This window comes from Tenrec ecaudatus (genome assembly GCF_050624435.1).
Source record: "Tenrec ecaudatus isolate mTenEca1 chromosome 1 unlocalized genomic scaffold, mTenEca1.hap1 SUPER_1_unloc_13, whole genome shotgun sequence".
NCBI classification, from domain to species: domain Eukaryota; kingdom Metazoa; phylum Chordata; class Mammalia; order Afrosoricida; family Tenrecidae; genus Tenrec; species Tenrec ecaudatus.
Genome location: NW_027457553.1, coordinates 2,432,537 through 2,451,698, shown reverse-complemented (window position 1 = coordinate 2,451,698; position 19,162 = coordinate 2,432,537). Strand labels below are relative to the sequence as shown.

At 59.1% G+C, this 19,162-nt stretch overlaps 1 pseudogene; it reads right to left on the bottom strand.

Moving 5' to 3' along the window:
* Positions 1 to 3,290: 3,290 nt before the first annotated feature.
* Positions 3,291 to 18,879, bottom strand: LOC142435741 (cytosolic phospholipase A2 beta-like; annotated as a pseudogene).
* Positions 18,880 to 19,162: the final 283 nt, after the last annotated feature.

Here is a 19,162-nt window from a genome sequence, read left to right as displayed (position 1 = left end):
AAGAAGAGTGCTGTGTTATATTATTAGGGCTGTAAACAAAATGTGTATAAATTGTTAAACTGCTCTGCATGTTTCCACTTAAAACAAAAACCCTCTATATTAAAATTCATATATATATATGTGCATTATATGTGTGTATATATATATTAGTCAAACCCAAGGTCAGAAAAAGGCATGCCCCGGGCTGCTGCTCGTGGCAAGGTCAGTGGTCTGAAACCCATCAGAAAGACGCGGCTCGGCTGTCTGCTCCCATAGTGACAGCCTCAGAGAGCCGCAGGGGCCATCGTGTGCTGTCCTACAGGGCCTCGATGATAGAAATCGACTCGATGGCAATGATTTGAGTGCTTTGAAGGTCAGAAACTGTAGATAGTGATCTATAAACGTCCTTCTCTCCTGTAAGGTGTCTGTAACACAATCAAAGGAAAACAATCGGTCTGCTCTCCAGATCTTCAATGGGACCATTTCCAGGGAGCCTGGCCACACACTGCCAGGCTGTGCCTTCTCAGATCCGCTGGCACTGCTAAGAAGGTTGTGGGCCCTGCAGGGGTGGGGGACTCTCCAGCCTGCTCCCCAGCAATAGAGGCACTAGGCCAAGACTGGAAGAGCCCCGGCGGGGGGAGAGTGGGGAGGTTGAGGCAGTCACTGTGCCCGGCTTCTGATACTCTTCATGTGGCTGCTATGGTCACCCTTGACCTCAGGGAAGGCCAAGGGTCACCAGGGCAGAAAACACTTCCTTTTTACGGTGAGGGCCATATCGGGTCTCAACTCCACTGCTAATTAGTTGTGGTCTCTAGCAAGTAACCCAGCCTCTCGGTGCACCCAGTTTCCCCAGTGCTATCTGGAGTCCCCAGAAGGGCCAGGTACAGCCAGGCTGCTTGCAGCTGGGCCAGAACCAGCAGCTGCCCTCACCGTGCCCTGAAGCCAGAAGCCCAGAACTCAAAGGCTGAGCTTTGCTTAAGGTCGTCCGACAGGGCCTCTCAGCTTAAGTAAGCGGTCCCAAGCTCCAGGCTGCACAAGTTGCTCCCTGGAACACGTGGCCCGGGCCCCCAATGTGGGCACACAGAAAGCCATTTCACCTCTCAGGACAGTGGTGGTGTGACTGGATGTGGACACGCCCGCATCACCCGCTCGGGGCTCCTGGAGCAGGGTCCCCATCTGCTCTGCACCTCCCGCACCAGACGCCCACTGCCATGGGACTAAGAGAAGCCTCACCCCCACCCGCCAGGGCAACCCATGGTCCCCGGGCAGCTTCTGGACCATGTCACTCCCTTCCCCAGACTTGACGGCTGTCCCACCCACGGGCTCAGCCCTCTGTACCCATGCCTGTCCATGTGTGCATGTGTGTGTGCGGGCGCACCTGTGATAGATGTTCACGTGTTTTTGGTAGATGCATGTCCATCGATGTGGTGTGTGTTCATCCAGATGTGTTTATGGTATACGTGCCTGTGGTATGTCCATCTATGTGTGTGTGTCTGTGTGGTGTGCGTCCATGGGCACACACACATCTGCAGACCCGTTCGATCCTTCAGCTTCCTGCTGCTGGCTGGTCTGCGGAGAAGAGCAGGCCCTCTCGGAATGCCTTGCCTACTGGAGCAGCACGGGGTTAGGGCAGCCTCTCTTGGCATAGTCCCAGCAAGCTTGCCTGGACTTGGCCTCCTTCAACTGTGCCCTTTGGCCTGCCTTCTCCTCTTCCCTCTCCAAACCAACCTCGGCTCATGGGCAGCCTGCTGCTCCCCGTCCCTTGCTGTCACAGTCCCCTGCAGCTCTCCCAAGGCACAGGCCCCGTCGCCCTCCAAGGGGAGAAGAGAATCTAGTCAGGGGTCAGAAGGTGGAGGCAGAGAAGGCAGGGCAGGGCAAGGCTCTCTCTCTCTCTCTCTCTCTCTCTCTCTCTCTCTCCCTCTCTCTCACATGTGCAAGCAGGAGCCCCTGTTCCCCCCTACTCCCACCCCCCAGAATGTGCAGCACCCCTGAGCCCACCACCCTCCACCAGTGGAGACATCCTGGGGCACCATCTCCGCTGTAATTGCCCACCTCCACTCACTCTCCCATGGGGTCCAGTTCATGAATGGGATGGATGGCTGGGGTGAAGCCTCATCCTGGACACAGGGGTACTGAGCAGTCACTCCTGCCCTGACTCTCACTCTGTGCCCAACTTGGGAGTCACTCAGCCATGCATTGGAGGGAAGGGGAGTGTCATGGGTATCCACGTGGTTACCAATGCTGGAGGAACATGGGGTATTGTCAGGGAGGTGGTGGTGGGGCAGGTGTGACCCAGAGACCCAACATTCATTCACTGGGCCTCGCTGCTCCTCCACAGGGGTGGGTGGGGCCAGAAGTGACCCTGGGGCTGTAGGTGAGTGGGTGGGCCCAGAAGTGACCCTGGGGCTGTAGGTGAGGACGTGCTCCATCCAGGTCACCACATGGAACCAGCCACAGACTGCCCATGCAGGCTCGCCACAGTCTAGCCAGGCCACCACGCAGCACCCTGGGAACGGGCAGCTCCTGGTAAGAGGCAGCCCTTCCGAAGTCACAACTTCCTAGGCTCTTCCTCAAGGTGCTCTGACCCCCACCCGGCAAAGAGGGCAGCTACTGGCTGGGAGGGTGGGGCAGGGGTGCCCGAAGCAGACACCTCCTACGGGGCTTCCTGCTGGGAAAGGGTGGCACAGCACCAAGAGGCTGGCAACTCTTTGCGGGGCCAGGGAGATGTGTCCTTGTCTTGTTTCCTAAACTGGTCTTTGATGGTGGTACCAAAGGTCTCCCCATTCGTAGCAGCAATGACATCCTCAGACCGTTGGTGGGACGAGTCCTGTAATGTGTGCAGCCCCCGAGTCCCTGCGTACAGCATTCAGAGCAGCAGGGCGGGGGAGCCTGGGACCCTCCCCCCAGTGCCAGCACTCTACACCGGGCCCAGCCACCCCGAACCCCAACCCCACCCCATTTACACCCCGGCTGCCACAGCACCTCTGCACCTCACCTCTCCCGGTGCTTGGAGAAGAGGCCCACTGTGGCCTGCTCCAGGGGCCCAGGGCCCAGGACCAGAGCAGCTGCTGAGCTGTGGCAAGCCTGCAGTCACAGCTTCGGTTCACAGTGCAGATGGCCCTCTGGGAGGTGCTGGCAGCTCCTGCCCCGTCTGTGGTACCAGGGCATACACCCAAGGCTAGGAAGGGTGCCGCTGGGGCCAACCAGGCCCTCCGAGGCCCCAGAACACTGGGGGATGGCTCTCTGAGGCTGAGGCATGGCCGGGCAGAGCTGCAGCGCTGTCCCTCCATGGCGTCAATCGGGGCGGGCTGTCAGCGCTGCCTCCTCCTCCGCACGGCCTCGCGCAGGGCAGCCAGCAGCGGCTCCTGGTTGTTGCAGATGTTGTAGTGGGCCAGGCCCAGAAGCTTGTCCAAGTCCTCCTGGCTATAGATCACTTTCGAGTAGTGGTAGGGGGAGTCAGACGGAGACAGGTTCACCCGGCCGGCCTCCTGCTCCTCGGGTGTCCTAGGGACCCCTGTGCAGAGAGCACATCGTGGGCATGGAGGGGCAGGGTGCTGGGGTGGAGGGCGGGTCTGCTGGGTCGGGGAGGCTGGGACACCAGGAACGGGGTGGCGGCAAGCTGGCTCACCAGGGGCTGAGTGGTCCCGGAAGGAGTCGTTGACCAGGGGGAAGTGCAGAATGACTGGGGCCTCAGGCCGGCCGGGGTCGGAGAACTTGTGGCACTCCCGAGGCTGGCGCTCCTCATCGAGGCTGGGAGAGATGGGCAGGAACGGGATGCCCTGCTCTTGGCACATGCGGCCCACCAGCTGCAGCTGCTGCAGGGGCACAGAGGGCAGGAGAGGGCTAGCCTTGGGCTCCCTTGGTCCTGGACACTGACGTCACATAGGACCAAGCATCAGTCGGAGTGGACAGCCGTGCCGCAGCCCCTCAGAGCTCCACCAAACGGACTGTAGCCATCGCTGAGGCCAGCCATGAAGGGCACACACCTCTCACTAAATTAACACAGAAACTAAACGCTGGGGTGTTGACGGCCTGCAACCAGCCGGGGTGCAGGTGCAGCCAACCAGATTCACCATCACATCCTCTCCCATTGCGGAGAAAGCCCCCTGAAGGAGCGTGAATGAAACCCCAGTTCTTTTCACAGGGAGCGCTGGTGGTGAAGCAGTTATGTGCTGGGCGAGGTTCTGCAGGGTCAGCACTGGGAAACCACCCGCTGCTCCATGGAGAGAGGGCCGAGCACCACGTTCCTGAACTTGTGCCTCCACGTTGGTAGCCACAGACTCTCCCTTAATAGCCATGCTGCCTTCAAGTGAGCACATGGCTGGTCTGATCTCCCTACAGAGGCAGACATCCTCTGGCTCTCTCTTCCTGCTGTCCCCCAGACCCCCTCTCAGCTTCCCCCAATGCAGCTGTTAGGCTTCCTCATTTGTGAGCTCAGCGTTACTGTCGATACCACCCACCTTGTGGCGTATGTAACTACTGAATATGCATGTCTTAAGGCTACCTGTAACTACCCCAAGATAATACAGATGCTCTCTCTTCCCCCACTTCCACGTGGTCCATCAAGAGGAGCTGAGGTGAGCATGCTATCATAAAACGTGCCTGACTCCTTTATTGTACTCTCGCTCCCCTATCTCTCCTAGCCTCTATGACTTTACTAGACCTTTACTATTTTATCGCCATACAATTGTGCCTACTGACCCATTGGTTGTTAGAGGCTGGTTTCCTGTGACAAACTGCTCCGTGGGCATTTTTACTCCCGTAAGCAGTTCGATCTCGGAAACACACCAAGGGGGACCCGGTGAGTCACCATGGACTCCATGGTGGGGATCCTGGTTTGGTTGTTTTGACATGGTGTGGTGGTTAGATATTATGTCCACTTGGACCTGCGTGAAAGTGCAGGGGTGGAGTCCCACCTGTCACTCAGGTGGAAGCCTGGTGATCCCTCCTGGGAAGGAAGGGGAGATGCTATGAGCCTCTTCCTCCTCGCTGGGATTCTGTCTCCAGGGACGGCCCCATGGGGCCACCAGCCTGGAGAGCCGCTGACTCGGCCGTGTTCACGCCAGCCTGGGCATTATCTGCCTGCAGCTACACAGAGGCTGAGGAAGGTTCTGACTAGCATGGTCTTGAATCACAATGGGCTGGGATGCCTTGCTGATCTAAAGCTCTTTTTTTCTACACAGAGGAGTGTTGCTGCTTTTGTTTCTCTGCACAGCTCAGCCCATAGCATGTGGGTCCCTGTCTCGTAGGGTTGGGAGGAAGCCAGCAAGGCACACACTGTGAAGCCGCCCTAGCATCCTCGGGTGCCACTCATCAGCTCCCCCACCTGAAAGGCGGCATTTAAGTTGTAGTCCAGCTACAGGATGAGGTCCACGTCCCAGGTGGGCTGCAGGAGGGGCGGGCAGCTGGTGTTGACAAAGTAGCCCACGTCCAGCAGGCACAGGCGGGGCTCCCCAGGGGTCAGCTGGTTAGGGAGTCCATCCAGTTTGGTGTCTAGAGAGGTGGGCGGGGTGGGAGGGCAGCCTTGAGCACGGGTGCTGAGGACACCACGCTTGCTCCCCTGGTCAGTGGCAGTCACTGGCTGCTCCTGGAAAAAGACTCCGCCCTCAGGCCCCACCCTCCTGGCCCCAGCCCTGAAGCAACCTCCAGCCCCAGCTGAAGGAGAAGGCAGGAAACTCTACTTCCCACATCCCGTGGGGCCACACATGGAAGGCCTGGAGCCAAGGGGTGGGGTGAGGGGCCCAGGAGGGGCCTGGAGCCAAGGCCCACAGCTCTGGGAAGACATCAGGGGGCTGGGCCCCGGTGGGAGAAGCTACCTTTCCAGGAGGAGAAGTGAGGGTGCTCGAAATAGTCTTTGTGGAACTGGAGACCACGCATAAAGTTGTGGGTGGCCTGGGCAAGCGGGCGCCACGTCAGAAGGCCAGAGAACAACTCCCTGATCCTCCCAGCCAGGCTGGGTGGCACTTCCATCTTCAGCACTGGGACCTGCTCCTTGTCTGCACAGCCAGGGAGTGGGGCGTGGGTGCTAGCCCAGTCTGAGGGCAGTGACCCCGGAGAGGGAAAGAGCTGAGACCAGTGCCCCCACAACCACACACACACAGAGCTGGGAGTCACATGCCCACCCCCAGCACCAGCCCCGGAGCCTGGGCACCTACCCAAGCTGGTCAGGGTCTGAGCCCAGCGATCCCAGAATGGACTGGGCTCCGAGGACCAGTATAAGCTGTCTTGGAGGCTGGCTGCATATAGGTTGGTCCAGATACCTGGGAGCGCAGACACAAGGGGACGAGAGTCCCCATTCCTGTCAAAGCCTGACCCTTCCCTGCTGCCCGCCTCAGTGATGGGGCTCCCCCAGAAACATCCTCCCCTCCCCCATTCTCTCTCCAAGACCCCCTCACCTTCCAGGAAGCAGATGCGGGACTCAGGCATCCTCTTCATCAGCCGCCCCATGAAGAACTCGGAGCCGAAGAGCTCGGAGGGGATGAAGGCACCTTACTTGGAGAAACCGAGCTCGTAGGGGGAGAAATCACACCACTCTGCGGTGGGAAGGGACCGCTGTTGGCCACCACCCTCCTGCCCACCCGAACCCACGCAGGGTAGCCACAAAGGACGGGGCGACTCCCCTCCAGTCCAAGTGACTCTTGAGTCATGGGTGTCTGGATTCACTCGGGTCCCGGACCAGAGTATAAGGAGAAGGGCATGAAAAACTGCCTCCCCACACCATCCCAACCACCCCTTCCCCGACTCCTGGCCGCCCGCGGCCTGAACCAGCTGCCTCAAAATGCCTCCAAATTCAAAGGTGGACAGGCCATGCCCCTTAGTGTTGAGGGCATAGTACATGGGGAGAGGTTTCTGGCCGTGCCTCAGAGCCTGTCGCTGCTCTGAGAGCTTGTGGACATCAGGCTGTAGGGAGATACCTCCGTATAAACCCATTACTTCCTGGTCTCTGGAGATCTCCCCTCGCCCTGCTACCCAGCAGGGCTGCCTCCAGGTCCAGGCCCGTCCCCGTGGTCCGCCCTTCTGTACCCCATCATGTCGCATGGCCTCATTGATGAGGTCCCAGAGGTTGGTGAAGCAGGCCGGGTGTCCCAGGCGAGCGCGCTCCTCCAGCTCCTGGTAGTACCATTGCAGCTGGCTGGGAGCCAACACGCCCAGCTTGTTCTTGGTCACCTGCGTCTTCAGCAGTACGGTGGCGCCCCTAGGTCCTTCTGTGACCACTCTGGATCCTTGTAGAGGTTTTCTAAGGTCCTAGGCAAAGCCAGAAGTTGGGGGCAGACAGGTTCCTCTAAGAGTCCCCCGAGACCTCACACCCCTTCGGACCTTCTCTCCCAGGGCAGCAGCCCACGGGTGCCTTCCAGCTCCATGGAGACAGCCGAAGCCCATGGGGCACCTTGGGCATATCGCACCTGCCACCTGCCTCCTCGCAGACCTTCCAATCTAGTCAGGGAGGCCAAGGGGGAATTGGAGAAGCCTTACCACAGGCACCCCTGCCTCTGCCCACTCACCCCCAGATCCACACTCAGCCTGCTCACTAAGTGGAGCCCGAGGCCCCTGTGATGTAGAAGACGCAGTCCAAGAGGCCCAGCTCCCTGAGGCCGGTCAGCTGCCCATACAGGGAAGTCATTGCCCGGACCCCTCCACCAGTAGCCATGATTGCCACCACTGGGACCTGGAAGGGCAGAGTACAGCTGGGCTCAAGGGAGGCCCTGCGGGGACTTCCAGTTGGTGGAGGGGAGGTCAGGGTGCACCGGGCAGTAAAAACCACAGGAGGAGAACACAGCAAGTCAAGTGGCCACTCAGTCCCCTGCCCCTGGCCCCACCACCAAGTTAGCGTAGGTCAGAGTCTGGTGGGGACCCATGGAGCGGGTCTGAGTCAGAGCAGCTGAGGAGAGTCATGTCAGGATAACCTCCTTCAGCAGGGTGGGTCCTTTCGGGTTTTGAAAACTCCAGGGAGCGTACAGGCCACAGGCCTTATCTCCCCATCCCCAGCCTGGGGAGTACGGCGGTCACTTCTTAAAAGACACAGGCTCACCTCAAAACCCCCAAATCAGCGTCCCTCTCTCCTTGCAAGGAGCTCATTTCCTTAGGAGCCAGCCCAACCAGCAGAGAGGCCTGGCCAGATGTCCACCGAGTTGTCTGAGAGGCCCAGTCTTAAAATCAGCTCCAGGCCAAGGGCCAACGCCCAGAGAAGGGTAGCTACCCCTGGTGGGGCCCGTGTTTCTGACACTGCTCAACCGCATCGGGCCCAAGATAACATCAAGAAAGCTCCGGGAAGTACAAGGGGGGTAGGTGGGCAGACGAGAGGCAAACACAAGTCCGCCTTACAACCAACCCTGTTCGGGCAATGGAAGTGTGGAGGCCCACTCAGCTTAACACTCGGCCTGAGACCCCCACACTCCTGCCCAGCCCGACAGACCTCATCCTCCTGCAGGTCTCCCTCCAGCTGCAGGGCCTGCTGCAGGGCCTTGGCCACCACCTGCTTCCTTCTGCTCAGGCAGGCCTGCTCCTCAGCACACAGCTCGAAGCCCAGGCGCACGGCCAGCTCCCCTGGTCTGGGGGTGGGGTTGGGGGATGGACGGACAGTGAGGCAGTGCTCATCCTCGTCAGAAAAGAGGACACTGGGCCCATCTCCCTGCAAAATCCACGTCCATCTCTTCTCTCCCTTCAGCCTGCGTGCTGAATCATGGAGAGTAAGGGGGGGATGGTGGGCCCAGAGCCACACCAACACGCCCGGCATGACAGCAAGGCCAGCCGGCAGATGAGGGTGTCCCTGAGGCCAAAGGTGGCCCTGAGTCTCAGCTTCTCCCTCCCCTGCAACGCTGGACCAGGGCTACACTGGGGAGGGGGCACGGGGGCTAAGAAGGAACAAAGGCCTTTAAGTTGGGGCTGCTTATGCTCCTAGACACTGAGGGCCAGCAAAAGTTCTTGAAGGCCCAGCCACGTTGCTTCCACCCAAAAGGTCGCTTCCTTCTGGTCTTTGTGCTCCTCAAACCAGGCGTGTTACTCTCCTCACACCCCACCTCTCTTCCACCCAGTGAGGCCACACGCAGACTACAAGGCTGAGGAAGGACCCTCTCTGCTCTGAGCACTTTCCCAAGACTGGGAGCTCCCTGCTGCAGCCACCCGCTTGCTTCCGGTCCTCCAGGAAACCCAGCTGCACGTAGCGCCCTCCCTCCCCCGGCTGCTCTCCCCAGCCAAGCCTCTCACCTGTCTTCTTTTCTCAGCTCCACCTTCATCAGAGGCTCCTGCAAACCAGCAAAACACCACTCAGAAAGGCTGGCACCTCCACCCCAACTTCGGCCCTGGGATGCCCCAGTCATCTCCACAGGGATGCACCCCCACAGCCCAGCCCAGGGGCTTGGCCCAAGAGAAAAGGGAGAGAAGGAGTCACCCCCTGCCCCCACCCCCGCACTGGCCTGAGGCCCTGTCCCACTCCCACATGAGGTCTCTTCCTCTGAGTGAAGAGTACCTGGGACGTAGGGAAGATCAGCCTCACGAGCTGGTCTGATGGCAGGGCCCTGAGCGGCATCACAGTTGCTCCTGGGGGGCGTTCTGCAAGGGGACCAAAACTGTACACTTACCCGAGTCTCAGAGCAGCGGTACCACCTGCCCCTGTGGGCCTGAATTCCAGGGGGTCAGTGGGGGGGGCACCCTACCTGCAGGTGGATACTCAGCTCCTGCTCCCAGCAGGTGGGGAAGTGGAAACGGAAGGAGTCGCTGCCTACGGTGGCCTCCTGAGATCCCTCGTAGGACCCGGGGACCACAAGCTGAACTTTTCCCTTTGACTCTGGAGAAAGGAACCGAGGTAGGGGTGGGAGGGGGTTCCCTGCCCGTGAGGTGTCTCCCGCCCCTGTGGCTGGCAGAGGCTGGGAGGAGTTACCCCCAGCCCAGCCCCCTCGGAGCAGGGTCATGGGAAAAGACCAGGTCTTGGTAAGCCCGGGCAGTTTCACCCCCAGCCCCTAGCCTTCGGAGGCTAAAGGTGGCTGGCAGCTTCTTCCAGGATGGGCAGCTGAGGAAGGGGGAAGACATAGGCTGAGGGCCAGGGCTGTCCTGGTGACCTGGGAGACTCACCCTTCTGGTCCCCGGCCTCCTCCAGCCGCACATGCAAGCGGGAAAGCTCACGGGCCTGTGTTGGGAAGAGAAGATTCATATGCCGCCCCTCCCATGCAAGGATACCTCACCACTACCCTTTCCCCTGCATCCCGCGGTTCCTGCTCCTCAGTCCCATGTCCTCTGGAAATCATAGCCCCTCCCACTTTGCTCTTTCCTGGTCCAGACAGACTTGCAGCCAGGAGGGCAGGTGAGCAGATGGCCTGAGGGAGGGTGTGTCACTCACCACTACAATCCCAAAGCACTACTATGATCCCAAATCACTACTGTGATCCCAAATCACTACTATGATGCCAAATCACTACTATGATCACAAAGCACTACTATGATCACAAATCACTACTATGATCACAAATCACTACTCTGATCCCAAATCACTACTCTGATCACACAGCACTACTATGATCCCGAATCACTACCATGATCCCGAATTAGTACCATGATCCTAAGTCACCATTACCATCCCAAATCACCACTATGATACCGAATCACTACTATGATCCTGAATTAATCACTACAATGATCTGACTCACCATTAGGACACCGTTGCTGGTGAGCTGCTCCTCACAGTCTGTCCTGGGAAAAGCCATGAGCAGGGGTCAGGTTCTTGCCCCCAAGGAAGCCTAGGCAGTCCTTCCAACCACAGAAAGTCCCCGGAGAAGGACACCAGCCCTGAGCGCATGAGGCTCTCTCCTTCCAGAAGGGACAGATTTGACCCAGAGCCCCTCTCCCTACCTCGCAACCCCCAACTCCCCTGACCCCCGCAACCCCCAACTCACACACTCCGCAGGCAGAATTCGAAGTCAAACCGCTCCCCACCCTGAAAAAGCAAGTTATAAAGGTAAGACGTGTGCATGTATGTGGGCATGCATGTGAGTGGTTGTGTGCACATGTGAGTGTGTGTGCATGTGTATCCACATGGCTGTGAATGTGTGAGTGTGACAGTGGTTGAGTGCATGTGCTTGCGTGTGAGTGTACCTGTGTATGTGTGTGAGGCTGCGTGTGGGTGTGAATGTGAGTGTGTGTGTCAGTGTGGGTATGTGCAGATTCCAACCCAGATGCCAGCCAGGGGTGCCAATGTGGGGAGGGCTGCTGTCCATAATGTGGCCCCGAGGAGGGGGCCGCTCCTCGGGAAGCAGGTCCTGGTTGACAAGGGCCTCGGGTACCAGGGAAACCTGACCTCATGGTCTGTAAACAAGTTCTTTGAAGAGGGGCATTTAAGCAGCATCCCGTTGGTGGTACCGAGGGTGGCCACCCATGTGGAGTCTTGCCTGCAGGCTCAGCAAGAAGCTCTGGCGCCAGAACTCCCCAGGCAGCAGAGTGCCCACGTCAAACAGCACTGACAGCACGGGGTCGTCGCTGGTCAGCAGGTCCTGGTCAAAGACTTTCAGCTCCACCATGTTCTGGAAGAGGAGCAGCGGGACAGGGCCATGGGGTGGGGGGTGGGGTGGGGGTGGCGCTGGGGGTACGCAGGGCTGGGCTGAGGCAGGCCCACCTTGATCTGCCTGTGCACCCGGAAGTGGAAGCTCTGGTTCCAGACAGGGTTTCTGCAGTTGTTGACCGTGCGCGTCTGGAGCCGGTGATTGCAGGCCGTGGACAGCCACAGGGTCACATAGAAGTCAGGGTGGGTCACTTGGAGGAGAAGAAATGAGGGCCCATTCTCCCCCAAGCCATGCAGAGTTCACCACCAGAGGGATCCCTGGGGACGCACCAAGCCCCACCCTCCATCACCAGCCCTTGCCCATCACTCTTTGCAGCCCCTCCTCCCAGGACCTCGCAGGCCCAGCCCTCCTGCCACCTCCCACCGTCCCTGCCCTGCTCCAATTGCAACCTCAGTTCCCTTCTCCTCTCTCGGTCAACTCACCCACGTCCCTGGCAGGCAGGCTGTGGGCCTGCAGCACACGAATGGTGAGCAGGCAGGTCCCGGGCAACTTGGCCTGCAGAGCAGCGGGGAGGGGACAAGCTTGCTGTGGGATGACATGACCAAAGGCCGCAGGCGATGGAAGGGAGGTTGGGGCACCTGTGAGGGCTCACCCTGCACCAACAGGGCCAAGGCCACCCAGAACCCCGAGTCTAGAAGAGACAGGGCACGTCCATAGGAACTTACACAATGCCCATGACAGGTCTGTCCCAAGGGCTATCCATACATTAACTCAGCCGACTACTACGCTGCCTCACGAGGAGGCGGAGGCATGGAGAGGTGACCCAGCAACTGGCCGGAGACCCAGAGGCAGGATCGCTGTGCTCTCCGCTTCCCTCTCCTGGAACCAGCAGGCTCCCATCTTGCCACCTGTCTGCCCCAGCCCATGCCCTCGCTTACAAAGCTCTGGGTGGGCATACAGAAGGGCATGGAGGGAGCGGCCTGCTAGGACTAAGCTCCTGCTTGCTCACTCGCTACTCCCTGTGCATCCCACCCCTGGTCAGGAGGCAGTTCTGGAAGCCACCTCTGTGCTGGGGCAGGTGGGAGGTTACCAGGCCAGGCAGCCCATGGGCGCCAAGCCCTGCGCCCTCCAGGTTCTCCGAGGGCAGAGAAACAAAGGACCCCAGGACTCCATCCCAAACCACCCCGGGCTCTGGGCTGAAGCCCTGCCAGGTGCGCTGGGGCCAGGGAGCGTGTGTCAGCACACCCTTTCACTGGCCTCCCAGCTGCGGTTGGAAGTCCCAGCTGCATGCGCCCAGGGGTTCCTGGCAGAGGAAGAACCCGGGAAAGTCACCCATCTCATCAGTCTCAGGCCCCGACACCCCAGGCAACTGACTCAGAGGGAGCAGGGGAGCAGCCAGGAGCCTCTCCCTGCCTATAAGCTCTGTGGATCCCCAGCCCTGCCATGCCCCTACCCAAAGCTGGCAAACACGCCCCCTACACCTGAAGACCACCGCGGCCACAGCCCTCCAGAGAAAGCATTAGCCAGGACTCAGGTGGGCAGCAAGGGTCAGAGTGGGCTCCAGTGCCACGCCAGTCTTACCAGAGCCATGAGGCTGGGGGTCCCAGGCAGGGTGAGCAAAGGCAGCAGTAGCCACTGGGCCGAGGACTGTGGGGTTTTAAGCCAAAATCCAAGTATGTCCCAACTGGCCTCCCTAACCCCTCCCACCTGCATCTTCCGCTCCGCCCAAGCCCCACACCCTGCCCAAGAAATGAGGCACCTCAGCCTATACAGGAGCTACTGACACCCTCCCATGGGCTCAAGATCCCCCACCCCTGCTGGGTTCCTGGAAAACCCACTGCCCCCAGCAGACACCACCTGGGCCTGCCCAGCCGGGTCCTGCTTCCAGGACAGCTCACCAACCACCCGTGTGAGCAGGACAGGAAGGCATGGCTTGGAGGGGCCACAGGTCTGGGCAGCCGCCAGAGGTACGGCAAGGGCAGAGTCCCCACCAATAAGGCTTGTAGCAACATCCAGGTACCAGTAGGACAGGAATGCCCAGTCTCCACTGAAGCAGACCCGGAGGAGGGGTGTATCCAGAGCCTATCATCACAGCAGGGGAGTGGCTTTTACTAAAAACAGCTCTTCAAAGCCAGGGCCTGGGCCACCTGGGTCCCCAGAGATGGCCAGGACTGGAGCTCCAGGTGGGCACCCAGCGGAAGGGGGCTCATCTCCCCTTTTGTGGGGGCAGCATGAGAAAGCCAGTTCCTTCTGCAGAGGAGCAGCCCAGTGGTGCGGGTGGGGCAGGTTCTGTCCCCTGGTCCCTGTGCTGGTTAGGAGACACAGGCTCGTCCCCAGGCCACCAACCCCATCGCGAAGCAAACCAGAGTCCCAGTCAACGAGCCCTGGCAGAGAGTTAAAACAGGGTTGGCCTGCCGGCCAGACCGGAGTACAAGCTGTGGTCCCTGGACAGACAGGGAGCTAGCTCCTCTCTCTGACGTTTCCATCTGAACCCTCCCCGCCCTCCTGGAGACACAGAAAGCCACAAGGGGCAGGTACCACATGGAGCCTCCCCGGCTTTATTGAGCATGTCCTTCGAGCGAGCGAGCGGGCCCTTACAGAAACCCTCTCCAGGCCCCAGGGCAGCCAGAAAGGTAGGGACCATCATTATATCCACTTCACAGCTTTACAGAGGAGGGAGGACGCCGCAGCTGGCCTCCACCCACGGGGCTGCTTCACCTGCGTGGCAGCTTTCTGGGAACCCTGACCTAGACACCTGCCTGGCACTTCCTGGTCCTCCTCCTATCACCCACGATAGTCTCCAGGGTCGGTCCCAACCCAAACGGGGTTCTGGGTCAGACAGATTGCAGGGTGTCTCTGTGGGGGCCCATCTGGGGAGGAGCCAGAGTGCCCCCTGAGCTGTGGGGGGGCACGTTCCCTGGGGGCTCCACTAGTCCAGGCCTGAGGCCTTGGTGAGGGTGTCGAGCAGTTGGAAGTAACTATACTTGAGGTCATACTCCATGTCGTACCAGAAGTTCACTGTGGGGAGAGCAATCACAGGAGTGGGTGGCCCAGCTCTGACCCAGAGCCTCCCCAGTCCACCCGCTGGCCGAGGCCAGCAGCTCCTCACCAGCAATGCAGCCCTGGGACTGCTGCACGTGGTGGAACCACAAGGCCGGCAGGTAGAGCATCTCGCCGGCCTGCATGGTGCAGTGGAGGGCCTGGGCCCCACGGTACTGTGGGTACCGGGACAGATCTGGTGTCAAGGGATCCAGTGGAAGCCAGGGCACCTGGGGATGGAGCAGGACCGGGGAACTCGGCCTTTGGCCTTGCCAACGGTAAGGGCCAAAGGTCCCCCTCCATCCGCCCTGGGAAGCCAGCCCCAGACGGCGGGACCTTACGGAGGAAGGGGCCACCTTCCCAGGACCTTTGGGGCCCACTTGCTCCTCAGAGATGGATGAGCTCGCCCCTCCCTGAGACCCAGGGCCAAGATGGACACCTTCTCCATGGCCTCTTCATCCACCACCTCAAAGGTGCCCGCCTCAGTGAGTCGGTAGGTTGTTGGGGTGTACAGCTCTGATGCCAGAGAAAAAGGGGTAGCTCAGCAAAGAGTGCCCCAGCCCCTCACACTCCTCCCAGCCTCTCCGGTTGGCTGCCTGGCCCCAGGGACACAGGTAGGGAAGCCTCAGTACCCTTCCTCTGGTTTGGGGCCCATGCGTAAGGCAGGTCCCAGCCGTACCATAGGGGATGAAGGGTCGGTCGCTGGGCGGGTGTAACAGGAAATGTTTCTCTCCAGAGAGGACACAGTAGAGGTTTTCGTAGTGGTCCTTGTGCACTGCCAACACAAAGAAGGTCCTGGGCAGATTTGGCGGAGCAGGGCACATGAGAGGCAGAACCTGCCCACCCAGAGTCTTGCGCCTCAAGACAGCCAGGGGTGTAAAAACGAGAAAGTCCTGCGAATAAAGATTTCAACCTTCCATCCAAAGTGTCCCCTGATGTCTCCTTTACGCCCAGTACTAGTTCAACTTAGCCAGTAAAGGATCTCCATCCCTCTGCCATGAGCATAGTGCTCTTTTAAACTCCATCCGGGCTCAGACTGAAAACAGCCTCTTCAAAGAACAGCCAGGATCCTGGAGGACAATGAATTTATAAGGGAGGAGGGGGAATCCCATTATTTTCTACACAGTTTCTGAAGCCCCCTCATTTCCCTCAGGGAGAAGAACTCGGGAAGGGAGGGTGAGAACGTTTGAACCAACTAGAGGGACTGAATCAATGTCACTGAGCTGTCAGCGTAGAAGCTTGGTGTGTGCTTTTGCTCTGTGTATTCTCAACGACATAGTCAAACCAGACTCCAGGAGATGCCCAGGGGGGGCTGGGGTGGAGGGCATTCCAGATCCCAGCCACCAGGGACTTGGCACTCACCACACGCCCCATGCGGGTCATCTCTCCAAAGAGGTAAATATCCAAGCATAGGGTTCTCCCAAGTTCACCTCCGGGGCCAACGTGCCCTCTGAGAGATGTCTAGTGCGCCCCCACACCAAAGCCATCCCACCCACCACGCTGCAATGCCGCTCCTCCTCTGTTCGCAGAATTGTAGACCGACCCTCCAGGCCAGCCTCCCACCCTTGGCCCCATCCTGGCTCCTCCCTGTCCCTGCATCCCAGAGACACCTACAGGACGTCACTGCGGCCGCCTCCCCCATTCAGAAGTTCACCGCGTCTGGCATCTTCCCTGCAGGACAGAGGAGGAGAGTTAGGAGCGGTTGTCCCCTGCAGGTCGGGTCTGGGATAACACCCAACAGGATGTGGGCAGGGGTACTGCGTGCGAGCGAGGGGCATCCCAGGGAAAAGTGGCGAAGAGGCCATGGTTTGGAGGGCTTGGGGAGTGGGCCCAGCCCCCCACAGGCAAAAGTTAGAGCACTAATCCTTTGCAGTCGGTCAACAGTCAAGGCTTCCATGGCGGCAGGGCCTGACCCTGGCCATGGGGTGGTGGGTGTGGGCCAAGACAATCAATGTCACCGAGCTGTCAGTGTAGAAGCTTGGTGTGTGCTTCTGCTGTGTATTCTCAACGACTGCCCTCTGCCCCAGTCGCCCCCTCTCACCCAGAGCTTCGGAGGCCCAGGGAACGTGTGGCTCCAAGTCGGGCAGCAGCTGGGGCAGCTCGGTAAGCAGGTTAGAGCACTGCTTCTGCACGTAGAGCACGCCAGGGTGCCGGGCCCTGCCCTCCAGGATGTCCAACACACCTCACAGGGGCAGCAGGCGCTCGGCTGGCATCACGAAGTGGTCTCCGCGCACGGAATCAGCATAGCCATCTGGGGTCACCGCTACGCTCACCTCCGTGGCACCCACCGTGGCCCTAGGGGAAGGGACTCTAAGAGCATGCCCACATGCCACAAGACAGCTCGCCCATCACCCTAGCCCAGCCCAGGGCTGCACCCACCTCAGATAGGGGAGCGGCCACTTCTGCAGGGCATTGCGCACGATGCAGGGCCTGCTGGGGCAGACCCAGTCCCGGTAGAAGTGCAGTGGCATCGGGGCCTCATCCAGGTAGGGCACGATTGGAGGCACGCCAAGCTCTTAAGTGGGGTGGGTGGTAGATGTTGACATAAACAGCACCCAGCCACTTACGGATGAGATGCCCTCTCTGGGCAGGCCACAGGGTATCACTGGGCAGTGCTCACTGGGGAGGGACCAAGAGACTCTGGACCACCAGAAATAGAAGGGGATTTTCAAGGAGGAGGCTGCCGCACGCCTACTCCAGGAGGGGCCACACAGCCCAAGAGCAGGTGAGCAACATACTCTGGTGTCAACTTGTGGAGGGGTGGAGTCTAAGCTGTCATTCAGGTTGCAGCTTGATGACCTCATTTGGAGGTGCCCACGGAAATCAATAGCTCCCTTCCTGTGAGACATTCCTGCTGACAAGACACACTGAGCTACACTAGAGCCCTGGAGCCGCAGGGCTCACTTGGAGACCCCTGCTAGCGCTGGGATGCCTCCACCACCACTGGGTCCACAAGGCTTTCCACCCACTGGCCTGTGATCTTCCTGCATCAGCATCATTGCTTGTGTTTCATGAGTAGGAAGAGGGATTTATAGACTGGTATCGGACATATGGGCTAATATCAGACTTAAGGACTTGATCTGGACTGGGATGTTTTCATAATGTACAATTTTTCTTTGATATAAAGTTCTCTTTTAAAACACATATAAGTGTCTGTGAATTTGTTTCTCTGGTCAACTGGGGCTAACACAGCGCGACTCCTGCTTGGCCCAAACCCCAGTCCTCCCAGGGCCAGACCCTTGGTTAGCTTCCCTAGCTGCGGTGGCGGACCTCTAGCGAAGTATAGAAAAGCAGCCTCAGGCACCAGGCAGGGAGCTCCCCATGGCTGGGGGCAGCAAGATGAAGGAAGAATGCCTTCCAACTGCGAATATTCACTGAATATTTTGGAATGTGCTCAGCACTTGCCTTGGCCAGTGTGAATGGTTCCTTTCAAGATGCTGACAGCCTCATCGGGGAGACATGCCTATAACCTGAACGCCCTGGGTCTTCCATGATGGTACCGTGCTGTGTGCTGCCTGGGTGGCTTTCTCTTGCTGCCCTTCATCGCACCCTTCATAAACATCACTGACTCCCTGTTGTGCTCCTGGCTGGCTCCTCGTCTCACCGAGTCTACATACAAACACTCCCAACCTCCCTCGCCCTCACCTTCTCCCTCTCCCATGCCACCTCCTTTGGGGCCCCTCCACTCACAAGTCACCCCAAGAGCCTTCCTTCCCCCAGCTGGCTATCCTTCTTCTTTAGGAACTTGTGAACCACACCACCCACCGCCCACCCCCTCCCGGCCCCAGCCCACAACCATTTCTAGTAAACAAACAACAGTTGCCCTCGAGTCGATTCTGGTTCATGGTGACCCGGGATGTAAGAGTGGACCTTTGCTCCACAATTTGTGGCCCTGACTTTTCTGAAAAGGATTGTATTTCGTTGGGGGTCCTTTAGGAGTAGGCAAAGTGCACCGACCTTCCCATTAGTAAGACAAATGCTTAACCATGGACACCACCCCGGGGCTCTGAAAAACTCCTCGTTCCCTTCCTGCGTGCATGTCCACTTGACCACCTGCACCGTCAAGCACACTATCTACGGGCCCTGGTGGTGGTCGGTGCTTAAGCATGTGGCTGCTAACCAGGAGGGGGTTGATCTCAGTCCACTAGGTGCCCCTTGGGGGAGAGACATGGTGGCCAATCTGTTTCCTCAGACACAATACGGGGCAGTCCTACGACTCCAGTGACAGGTTTGCAAACAGTTTAATATACTATCTACTCAATTGATTTCCACTGGATAGCTGTCTCTGTCCCCGGCTAGAATGTGATCTCCATGAGGGTGGGGGTGTGGGTTACACCTTCCCAGGATGGAGCACAGTGCCCAGCACGCCCATGATCCCTAGTACACACTGGCTTAATGACTGGATGAAAGGCTTACAATATCTCCTGCCACAGTGAACTAACTGGTTCCCCTGGCTTAACTCCCCTCCTTCCAAAAGCATTTATCACCCCAGCTCCAGACAACCTCTTGAAAGGCAGCCTCATGTTGTCACTCTGAGCAAACCTCCTTTGATGACTTACCACTTAGAGAATAAAGTCTGCCTGGCCTTGGTAACGGGGCCCAACCCATTCTTCTCCTCTGATTAGCCTCTGCCTGGAGCCGGCCCCTTACCACAC